Source organism: Danio rerio, chromosome 7 (genome assembly GCF_049306965.1).
Source record: "Danio rerio strain Tuebingen ecotype United States chromosome 7, GRCz12tu, whole genome shotgun sequence".
NCBI classification, from domain to species: Eukaryota; Metazoa; Chordata; class Actinopteri; order Cypriniformes; family Danionidae; genus Danio; species Danio rerio.
In genome coordinates this window covers 33,421,329-33,433,830 of record NC_133182.1, presented here as the reverse complement: position 1 = coordinate 33,433,830, position 12,502 = coordinate 33,421,329, and the positions used below count along the sequence as shown (strand labels likewise).

Sequence of the window (12,502 nt, the reverse complement as noted above, 5' to 3'; positions counted from 1 at the left end):
ATATTTTGGAGCAGTAAACATGTCAGGCTAAATAATAAATTATGCATTGACTTCTGCTGTCTTTCTGTCAATTCTGACGTTTTTGAAATCTTGCATTTTCCAAATCGCGGTATACCTTGAAAACGGTTATCGTCCCATTCCTGAATGACAGTAAATTATATTTACTAGATAATCTTTCAAGACACTTCTATGCAGCTTAAAGTGACATTAAAAGGCTTAACTAGGTTAATTAGGTTAACAAGGCAGGTTAGGTTAATTAGGCAATTTCTCGTCGATGGTTTGTTCTGTAGATATATATAGCCTAAAGGCTAACAATTTTGACCTTAAAATGTTCATTAATAAATTAAAAACTGCTTTCATTCCAGCCAAAATAAAACAAATAAGACTTTCTCCAGAAAAAAAAAATATTATAGGAAATATTGTGAAAATTTCCTAGCTCTGTAAAACATAATTTGGCAAATATTTTTAAAAAGTTAATTCAAACGTTGGGCTAATAATATATATATTATTTTTATATATAATAAAGTAAATTATTTATCAAATAAATAAATATTTAGTAAATTATTTATCAAATAAATGGTTGATAAATTAAATAGTTTTCATGATTTCTCTTAATTAAATGTGCTTTTTAGATAAAAAAAAACTGCGGTCTAAAAATATAAAAAAGAGAATAAAAAGTTTCAAAACACAAATTAAAAGAGAAATAAAACATATAACAATTCATCAGGACCCACAATGGCAAGGTTAACTATACAATTACCATGCAAGCTGAGCTGCAATTACATTATTAAATTATACATAATTACATGAAAAGGTATGATTTTGCCTATTGATTCAGGCATTGTGCACTTGCCAGCACAAATCCCTCATGACAAGACTTTCATTAAGCTATTCACACATACACTGAAAACATTAATTCAAATGCAACAAGCATGTACAAATAAAATTCCTGCCTCATTTCAAAATGTCAGTGCCTATTATAAAAATCATGCATTTCTTTTATGGGAAACAAAGCTAATTCACACTGCTGAAGTACATTCTTCCACACTAAATTTGAGAAATATATCTATTTCGAAGTCAGCAACACAGTTGACGCGTATTGGTTACATGAAAGCTGTAAACATTTTCAGTCTTAAGGTTTTATTGATCTCACATGCCTGAAATCCATTAGCGTCCTTTACATACATAGTGCTTTCTGTCCCAGTTCGGCAGAGCAAGCATTTGCTCAAGTTCCCCTTAAACTTTCCTGTATAGGGAGGGCACGGCAGCGGTGGATTAGTGATGCTGGCAGAAGGCCTGCACCAGCACTGCTCCTTGGCCAGCTCTCCACTCATCAAGAGCATCCGAGTGATCCAAATTACGAGTGGCCCCTGTGTCCAAGGGCTCAGGAAGTGTCCAGCCAAGGGCCAAGTGGGACCGACTTCCCAAATTTGACTGTTATTAGTCCCCACAGGAGGTGCTGGCCATGTGCTTACAACAGAATCAACAACAAGCTCAAGAATGGCACACAATCCCTTCCAGCCCAACATAATACTACTACAACTTTTATAGCAATTGAATAGTGGCGTTTCTTGTTGAAGCATGATTACTACTAATAGTACGCTGAAAGCGTTCTGACTTTATGTAGACACTTCTCCAGACGATGACTATGACAGTGCTTTATTGTTATGAATAGCTGAAGGTCTTCTTCCTCCACCCACATAATAATGCAGCCACAGAAGCTGAACACCGGCATACTCTCGGAGGCCTTTTGAAAACCAGGCTTCATAATGACTCCAAGCTCTTGCCAATTTACTCGCCCTCTTTTCTTACAACATTCCTTTGTGTTCCAAATTTCCCCCTTGGCCAAAATCAACCGGAATTCCCTTCTGTACCTCTGAGTAAAATTAGTGTGACAAAATATCACATGCCTCTTAATCAAACTGAACTATGGGGTTTTTAAGTTGTCTCATTATAATTAGTCATGATAGAAAGGTTGACAAGAGATCACATCTTTGAAGAAAATTGAAGGTGGTGTTTTGTTATCAGAGGAGACCGAGTTGTTACACTTTTGTGAGCAAATGGATTTAGATTTTTTTTAACTGATTTCTTTGGAGTGCAAATGTGCTGCCTGTGGTAAAGCTGATCAGAGAAAGCGTACCAGGACAAAGCCACTGAGAATTGTTTGCCTGAGTTAAAGGTCTAGGTAGATAGTTACTGTGCATAAAAGACAAATTAGCAAAAACAGAGACACTCTTAAACTGCGTTTATACAACAAGTAACATGCAATGACAAAGCAACACGATCTGACTGATTTGAACTTGCATTTCTTTTTGTAGACAGTGTCAGTAAAGCTTGCTTGCTATCATCTATTTAGAGTGCAGGAAATACTTAACAAAAATGCACCTTTACTGTAATTTACCTGCATGGAAGTACAAATTAAACTGATGAAAAATAAACACACACCAGTCTCGAATTTGATTTATACATTTATGGTTTTTGATTATACACACTGAATATATTTTACTCCTTTTCTTTTTATGTGTCAGGTCAACACCACCTTTGGATCTGCTCTAAGTTTAGGTGCCCTATAACTGCACTATAGAGTGCAACATGGACCAACTATCTGCACAAACTTGTATTAATAATTATAAACCCAGCTGTCAACAAATAAGTAATAGGAGCTCTCTGTAGATCTGGTTAATGGTTTAATCAATGTTTAGAAATTAGAATAAACTGATATAGTAACCAAGGTTGGGTACCGGAACCCGGTGGCATTTTGGCAATTGGTACCTATGCAAGCGGTATGCACCAGATTCAACACAATCAAACAGAATCAACATATGAATTTTGGTGCCTAATTTCTGTGCCACTGATGCTGCTTCAAAGACATAAGCACTATGGCACACATAGGCATGCGTAGTGTCACACCATCTCTAAACATTTAATTCTATACAACTTTGAGGGACACAGACGCTATCTGTGATTTTAGACCTTTATTCTTGTTGATTAGAGGTTTGATCTTGTTGACACCTGCATCACGAATTGCTGAGGTTTATTCTTTCCATTTGGCAAGCGGTAACAAATTCCAAAAAAAAAAACCTCTTCCACCATTCCTTCTTATTTTTGTCTCATTCAATAGCTCAAGCATGAACAATATTTTGTTGAATGAAAGTGAAACTGCTGAACTATGGTTAAAGTCGAAAAATTAAAAATGAATTACATGAAACTGCAAATTAAATGTTGATATCATTGGTGATGCAACAACGTTAATCAATGTGCTATAACATGTAAAATGGAATCATGAAAGGAACATTCAAAAAGCAACTCATGTAAACACCTTAATCATAGGGCTGGGCGATTTGCCTTAATCAAAACTTCGATTAATTGAACATTTTAACTCGATAACGATTAATGAATGATTATTTTATTTATTATTCTTTTTTGCCCTCACATAGTTCACTGACAAGTTTTGTACAGTAAACAAGCTCACCTATTACAAGTAGGAGATTTTTGAATGAAGGGTGCATTACTTGATTTTAAAATACACATGACTTCATATGACTCCACACATGGTAGGGAAAACAATTGAAAAAAATTTACCTGATAAAATGTGATCGATTATTAGTTCTAAATGTCGATTTTGATTACTTTGATTAATTGCCCAGCCCTATTTAAGATTACTAACATTTATGTAAACATAGTCACAAGACCCAACCCTAGAAAAAAAAAGGTGTTTTATGTTTTAGACGACAGCCTTTCCACAGCTTGGTAGTGAGCTAATGTAACGTTAATTGCATGATGCAAATCTTAAATTCATGCTAACAAACAAATAATCAAAAAGAAATATATCATTGCAATTCAATTCAAACATATATATAATATGAATTGATGTAAACTTTAAACGTTAATTATATTGTTCTGTATACTGTAAAAAGATTTTGACTAATTAGAGGTTTTTCTAGAGGCATCCACCATAATTTTGTGGTTCAAAAGTATCAGTTCAGGCACTATTTTGGCACCAGTAATGGTTTGAAAGTATCAATTTAGCACCAGTATCAAAATAATCCCAAACAATACCCAACCCTAATAGTACCACCGCATTATACATTTACAGTACTCTGTACACATTGTAATGCATGTACAAGTGCTAAGTAGGGTAGGATAATGGATTTGGTTTAGGGTAAGTTGCAGGTTATTATTAATTATATTTTTCTTATTTACACATTTTTGTTATTATACAATGAAAAACTACAAATCAAAATATATTTAGGATTTCTTTAATACTGTAAATATAAAAATCAGCATTTTGACAAACACAGCATACCTGAATGTTTATTTTTCACATTTTTTTTATTTCTAATGTTTACTATAAAGAACTGCCAAGACATGGCTGCAAACATGATTCTAGAGAAAATATTTGGAAACTCTTTGAAAAACAAAACAGAGCCAATTAACCTCTCCAATGTTTACATCGTATACTTCACTTTGTACTATCCTCTTTACTGCCCCATTCACCCTTCGGCACCAGAGCTGGGACTCCAGAGAGATGAAGATCTCTACTTGAAGAAAAACAGCACAGAATAGCTATTTGTTTCTTAGGGGACAGCAGAGCTGGCACAGCCTAGAACAAAAAAACAATTCTTCCACAAATCTCACCTTACTGGACTGAACTCTTTTCTGCAACTGAGGCTATCAGATAGACAGTTTGCCAATTCTACACAGCTCAAATATGATGACTCCGCTCTGTCCTTTGAACACCTGATCCCTGAAACTATAACCGACTCATGTAGCCATTTCAGACAGCACTTAGCTAATGTAAAGACCATACCGCAGCCAATTTGTTACTGGTCCAGGTGTCCAAATGATAGTGTGAGCCCATCACACATACAAAATTGGGTGTTAGCTGCTATTTCGGTGGCACTCTGAAAAGATGCACAAAGAATAGCATTTCCTAATATAACAGTCGTTCACTACAACATCTTATTCCACTTTCAACTGAATGGTTTTTCACATCATTGCCCCTCTTCACATTACCAAGGTAAAACATAGGAGGTAAACTATAGCAGGGTAAACTTCAAGAAATGTATATGGAGGGCTAAAGCAAATGTTATTATTACCATTGCCTTCAACAGCAAAGAGAAAAAAGCTGTTTGCTACTGCACTTTACGATGGATGGATGGATGGATGGATGGATGGATGGATGGATGGATGGATGGATGGATAGATGGATAGATGGATAGATGGATAGATGGATAGATGGATAGATGGATAGATGGATAGATGGATAGATAGATAGATAGATAGATAGATAGATAGATAGATAGATAGATAGATAGATAATTCTATAAACTTCTTAAGTTATGCAAGGATCGTATAATCAACTACCCTTCATGCAGAGCGAAAATTAGGAAATATCTGATTACATGAGATCAATCAGAATAAAATATACCACAAGGTTTATAAAAACGTTAACAAAAATAAACATAGAGGTTGACTGATTGATCGGTTTTGCCAATTAATCGGCACCGTAGGCAATTGCTGGAACAACTGTTATCTGCAAAAATCCATACCAATAGTATTTCCAGGTTGCTTTTATTATCTGGAGCAACTGAGAAGAATCCGCAGGCAATTTACAGTATGGGAGTGGCCTATAGGAGCAAAAATCACTGATCCTGGAGTTTGTTTTGAAACACAAGACTGCAAGCTGATAAGAACAGGAGATGTCAGTTGCACATTTAAGGCATTAAGGCAAACAAAACGCTACACTTTGACTAGGTGTTTCATTAGAATAGTAAAACCAGCAGTATATTTGCTCTGTTTAATATAATAAATGCACCATTTTAACCAAGATTTTTTTAACACTGCAACTGCTACAAGATATTTGCATTATTTCATATCCAGGTGGTCACGTTTAGGAGTTTGTAATCAAGTGAAGTTGCATATTTATTTAAACTAGTGATATGCACATTGCAACAGACAGAAACTTATAGACCATTTCAGTATGGTTATGTCACTGGCCCATAAACATTTCCTGCTGGTTATCCAACTATTCCATAACTGTAACAATAGGCAATTCAATCATAGCTTAATTTTAAAACAGCCGTCATAACATTTATCAATATGTGGCTCTCTTTGGATTCTCGAAAGCTATGGAAATGAAAAATGTAAAACAGGAAATACGTTGGGACCATTGCTTTTGTTTACATACCTCAAAATGGTCTATAAAACAACATATAACATGCAACACACATTTGTATCCAATTTCAATTTTAGTTAATGCGCAGACATTCAGAAATGGCAAATATGTTGATCACTCAGAATTTATATGAAATGGTAACACTTTACAATAAGACTCAATTTGTAAACATAAACTTAATTAAATACATGCATGCTGTATCTATGCGGTTCATTTTAGGTTTAAGTTGATATCAACATATACGAGTACATTTTAAGTTGTTATTTTAACATTTATTAATCTACTACAAACTAAAAGAAAAGATCCAGATGTAATTCATCTGCTAATACTAAATGGTAATACTACTTTTTTTGTCATGAGTTTTGCACCATTTATATTTTATTAAATGTTGTGCGTTTTGTTTGTTGTTCTAAAGAATCAATTTTATACTATCAGTTTATTAATCAGTAACTGTCCAGTGCAGTCCAAAGTAGTTATCACCATAAGTAAAATCCATTACAGGTCAATCTTGAAGTAAGCGTTAAATATTATGATTACTATTGCATGTTACAAATCATTCCTATTATTTATTATTATTATTATCGTTTGAGCATCAATATCGCAATGTGTGTATCTGCAATAGTACCACTGCAGCATTAGATTATTTATTAAAGATAAACATTTTTAATTTTCATTTGATTGTTCAAATTCTGTACTTGAATAGTGTTTGAGTCCCCAGAAAACCATAAAGCACTGTTTATTTATTTATTTTTTGCTTGCAGTTTAATAGATTTTAAGCAGATGCACTGCGTAGAAAGATCATCCCAGTCTATCTATGTGAATGAAATATTTCCAAATAGAGCGAAGTCATCTGGTGAAATCATGTTCATATTGCATTATTCATTGCAGCAAAACAAAATATCGTACTGTCAGAATTTTCCAATAACGTGAAGCCCTAATTACTATTGCTTATGTTGTAGCTATTATTAAATCAGTCAACTGTACACTGCAGCTGGATCAAGTGATGCCGTTGCATGATTTTTGTCAAATAAACCCTTATTAGCCAGGGAAAAAAGGAAGGTGCACCTTTACAACACAAAAACCTAACATTTCCAATAACCTCAGTTTTATTTTGAGAAATGGACTCATTCAAAATGTAATTTCTGCACTATTGCAATGACTTCTACAGCTTAAATGACACCAACATGTACAAACATCCCAGTATTTGCATTAATCTGTGGAAAAAAATACAACCAGACCAAAAGCTCCCACCAATAGATATATAGGATCTTGTAAACAAAACCACATATGCCCAAAGGAGGCAATCCTGCAAAGATTCATTATCAGCAAGAGCCCTGCTGTCCGATCACTGATAGTAGAGCACAAGCCACGTCCACAAGAGAGGGAAAGAAAACACTGTCAGAGCATGATAAAGAGACAGAACAGGTCACTACTGCTGTCCTGTCAATATTACAGAGCTGTCATCACACAGATGTGATCTTTAAACTCTGATTATTACACACTAGCACTGGTTAGCTGCAAGAGGAGCAGGAACTTCTTTATATTCCCCTACAGTCGCAAGGACAAGCTGTCAAACGGACGAGCACGGTGAAACTGCTAAGGGAACTGGAGTTTATCGTTCATTGATTTTCAGCAATTAAGAGTTCATCCAACTAGAATGACTGAGACTAGCTGCTAGCAGTCCTGGTGCTCAACTCAAAGGCACTGCACTGTCGACGTGTTAGCACTGCAAGTAAATGAGCAAAGAAAGCACTCACATCCGCCGAGAGGCAGAGAAGCAGTGTTTACTCACCATTGAAACATTCGAGCACGCGGTTCCTCGGGCCCCTCAAAAGTTAAAAGGCAAAGTAAACAGCCTGAAGATCTCGGGTTGCAGTTGGCTCGAGAGCGAGACGGAGGCTCCGCTGCCAGTCGAGCTCCCACACTCAGCCCGCTACAGCGCTGCACCGAGACAACTTATGCCTGAGATATCGCGAGATCACGAGATCGCTGACGGTACCTGTCTGGCCAATCATAACCAAAACCCGTTTACCAATAAGAAAGCAGAGTGGAGGATATCCTTCCCATTATTGGTCAGTTCAGTGTGATTGACACTGTTGAGAGTGATTTAAAGAGCTCGCTCATGCGATTTGTTTACATGGTTGAAGAGGAAACTCGAGTGTGTGAAAATGGTAAAGTTTTGTTAAAGCAGATATAAGCATAGCGAATGCACATTTTAGGGAAAGCGAGAAAATCTGTGGATTTTACAGTCATGTCAGTGTAGAGAGCGTTGCTAAGTCCTAACGAGGAAGTGCAAGATATTGATGGTTGACTGTAATTCACGTTTTGTCTTTGGTTTGAATTAAAAAAATCTTTGGCAAGTCAAAAGATGCGTCCAGTGTTTAGAATTGTATAATATATTTATTCACTTATTTCTTCTTTTTCTTCTTTTTATTATTATTATTATTATTATTATTATTATTATTATTATTATTATTGTTGTTGTTGTTGTTGTTGTTGTTGTTATAGTTCATTCATTCATCCATTTTCCATTTTCTTGCTTTATTTTCATTCCTGCTTTATTCCCTTTATTAATCTAGGGCCGTCACAGCAGAATGAACCGCAAACTATCATTCATTCATTCATTTTTTTTGTCGGCTTGGTCCCTTTAATAATCCGGGGTCGCCACAGCGGAATGAACCGCCAACTTATCCAGCAAGTTTTTACGCAGCGGATGCCCTTCTAGCCGCAACCCATCTCTGGGAAAAACCGCCAACTTATCTGGTATATATTTTGCCCTTCCAGCTGCAACCTAGTACTGGGAAAAACCCCGTACATTCTCATTCACACACATACACTACAGACAATTTAGCTTACCCAATTCACCTATAGCGCATGTCTTTGGACTTGTGGAGGGAGGACCCAAGTATGTAAGGCTGCACCCTGGAGGCCTCCAAGTGGGGGAGAGCACCTGGAGGAAACCCACGCGAACACGAGGAGAACATGCAAACTCCACACAGAAATGCCAACTTGCCTAGTCGGGACCTGAACCAGCGATTACATTGTTATATATTTTTTTGTTTTTTGATTCTGTTATTTTGTTATTATTATTATTCAAATGGTGTCTTAATGTATTTTATTCTCCCCTTTTTGTAGTCAAGCGAAGTCACTTGTCACAAACCTGTTTGAGTTTCAATTTTTCTGCTGAACAGTCTGTAACAATTGATTTCCATAGTGGGAAAAGCAAGTACTGGGCAGCAGTGTGGCGCAGTGGGCACAATCACCTCACAGCAAGAAGGTTGCTGGTTCGAGCCTTAGCTGGGTAAGTTGGCATTTCTGTGTGGAGTTTGCATGTTTTCACCGTGTTTGCGTGAGTTTCCTCCGGGTGCTCTGGTTTCCCCCAGAGTCCAAAGACATGCGCTATAGGTGAATTGAATAAGCTAAATTGGCTGTAGTGTGTGAGAGTGTATGGGTGTTACCTGGTGTTGGGTTGCTGCTGGAAGTTAAAACTGTGTGAAGCATATGCTGGATAAATTGGAGGATCATTCCACTGTGGCAACCCCTGATGAATAAAGAGCTGAAAAGAAAATGAATGAATAAAAAGCAAATACTATGGAAGTATGGTTACAGAGAGTATGGTTACAATTGAAATGTGAGTAAATGATGACTGAACTTTCAGTTTTGGGTGAACCATCCCTTATAAACAAAATAACCAAATGGTTAGAAAGCATTATGTCATTAAGATAATTCGGCTCTTTGAATGTAAACTATGAAAGTCTCTTTCTGAATGTCAAAACTGATTGAAAAAGTCACTTTGTTTTCATGCCAGACACAAGAGTCCATAACATATGCACTCTTAGAAATAAAGGTACGAGAGCTGTCACTGGGGTGGTACCTTTTCAAAAGGTACACATTTGTATTTGAAGGGTCCATATTGGTACCTCAAAAGTATATATTAGTACCTACAAATTTTAAAAGGAAACACTCTTGTACTTTTTAGGTACCAATATGTACCCTTGAGGTATCATGATGGACCTTTTAGGTACCACCCAAGTGACAGCTCTCATACCTTTATTTCTGAGAGTGTAGACTAAACTTGAAGTGAGTAAAACTTTATGTCTTTAAATTATTTAATTTGTAAAACTTTTTGTTATTTAAAATATATTTGTATGTGTAATAGCCTAAGCATTGTCCAAATGCTTTTAACCAAGTTGAACCTGTATTGATGTCCGAATTTTCTTTAAGCTGTTGATTTACCATCTACAAGTAAATGTGAATCACCTCACTTCAGATCAGCAATTAGTTTGTTTCTGCTGTCTCTACATACGGTTTAACCCAGGAGACCCATTATTATAGCCACCGAAGTGTTCCTCCTACCAGAGCATGTGCATGTGGTGCACAGATTAACACAATGAGTCAGTTTGCAGAGTGAGGGAGCATGACAATGATCATGTACACTGTCACCGTACCGCATCACTACCCACGATCCATCTGGAAACAATCCTAATGACCGGCCCAATGACCCTCATGAGTTCCCCAGCAAAAGCATGTCAAGCTGCGCCAACAGCCACAAAATGGTTGTGATTATGCACCCACACACTGTTCCGGCACACAGCGCAGTGATGTTGAATTAACTGCCTCCTTCTAAAATATGCAAAAGTTAAGAAACAGAAGCCTTCAGAACAACTTTAAAACTCTCATCTTTTATCTTGACAGCTCACTCTGGGAAGTGTGGGAGTCTTTATAGCCTTTTTATATCTGCATTCACTTGCATTCAATAGTTATGACAAGTCATCCTAGATAGTACAAATAAATGCCATGTACTATTTTTTATAAGTGCATCATTACAAAATAATCTAATTATATGTATTATATATTTTACTGTACATGAACTGAAGTGTGAATAAAGTTTATGGATTTTCATGGGTTGTTTACCATAAAGAATGATTTCTATGCAATTTGTTTCCTGCTATTACAGTGATGAGGGTTAATTTTTGTAAAGGCGGTGATATGCTTTACTCATGTGCCATTATTTTGAACAAATGGCTCGTCTAAAATGAGAAGAACCAAACACTGCTGATTACTGGAAGATGCATGTAGGACATTTAAATTGCTCTAAACTGTAAAAAAGAGACATTTCAAGCAAAAATAATATCAAATGAAATGATCATGTAATGATTGACAAAGCAAAAAACAATGCGGAATGAAGCATATAGTTTATGAGTCTCGAAAATGGTCATTTTAGTTTTTGAGACACCACAGTCATTGTAATCCTCGGGGACTGCAGTCTCTTTGCTCCTCCACAGCTGCAGAAGAATTACAATTGAGAGGAAAATGCGGTTTGGAAATGCTCAACACAAAGATGGCTGATGTTATCTCACTGCAAGTGTGTGTGTGTGTGTGTGTGTGTGTGTGTGTGTGTGTGTGTGTGTGTGTGTGTGTGTGTGTGTGTGTGTGTGTGATGCGATGCCTCATGGCCATCATGAGAAAATCTGCATTGTTCTTAAGTACTTGTAGCTTATAATTCAACAAAGAACAGTGAGCGACAAAGATAAGATAGACCCTGCATAGATATAAACCATTGCAGATTCTCGTTTCCTTTTGATGCTCAGATGTCCTTCATTGTCTTGATAGAAAAACACTCATCATCTTAGAAAAGAGAGGAATGTGAATAAAAATGATTGAGCAAAGTATTTTTATAGGGGGGGCAGATTAGCCAAACTAATAATGTGTCATTAAATCTTTTTATAATTGATGTCAATATTTGAAAAATCATATTCTTCATTAAATTTAAACTTAAAAAAGTCACCATAGCTTGCCTCTCAAATTGAGTTTTTAATATTAAAAAGTAATTACTCACTAGATTAAATTTCAAGTGCTTATATAAGGAGTATAGTTATACTGTTAAAAAATTCTTGTGGAATCTAGAGTAACTTACTGGCCACAGTTTACCAGTAACTTACTATAAATCAATTACAGCAAAAAATACTGTATTTACAGTTACAGCAACATTTTTCTTGCTGTGTATGTACAATGTTTACAGTATCATTTATTTTTCATTATGAACTATGCAGTAATTTTACAAAGCAACTTTAAAATATAGTAACATCGCATAACTGTCCTACAGTAAAAATTCAGTTCATACTACAGTGAAATGCTGTGTAATTAACAAAAACCGCTAACAGTGAACTTTAAAAAAACGATTAACGATTTCTGATTAATGGCATGATTAATACAGGGCAAATATTAATATCAACAACTGAATTGCTATTATAGTCATTTTTATTTCTTTATGTCATTAATTTGATTTTCATTATAGTGATGTCATTATTTGTTTCAGGAATT

The 12,502-nt window shown here is 35.8% G+C and overlaps 1 protein-coding gene across 2 annotated transcripts in view; it reads right to left on the bottom strand.

Moving 5' to 3' along the window:
* glceb (glucuronic acid epimerase b) overlaps positions 1-8,105 on the bottom strand; it is a 74,624-nt gene extending 66,519 nt beyond the window's left edge. The window contains exon 1 of one of the 2 annotated variants that reach the window (XM_073906002.1): positions 7,936-8,105. The gene's annotated coding sequence lies outside the window, so the exon portion shown is untranslated. The remainder of the gene's footprint in view (positions 1-7,935) is intronic. The other variant, XM_005168839.5, reaches the window with a different exon arrangement.
* Positions 8,106-12,502: the final 4,397 nt, after the last annotated feature.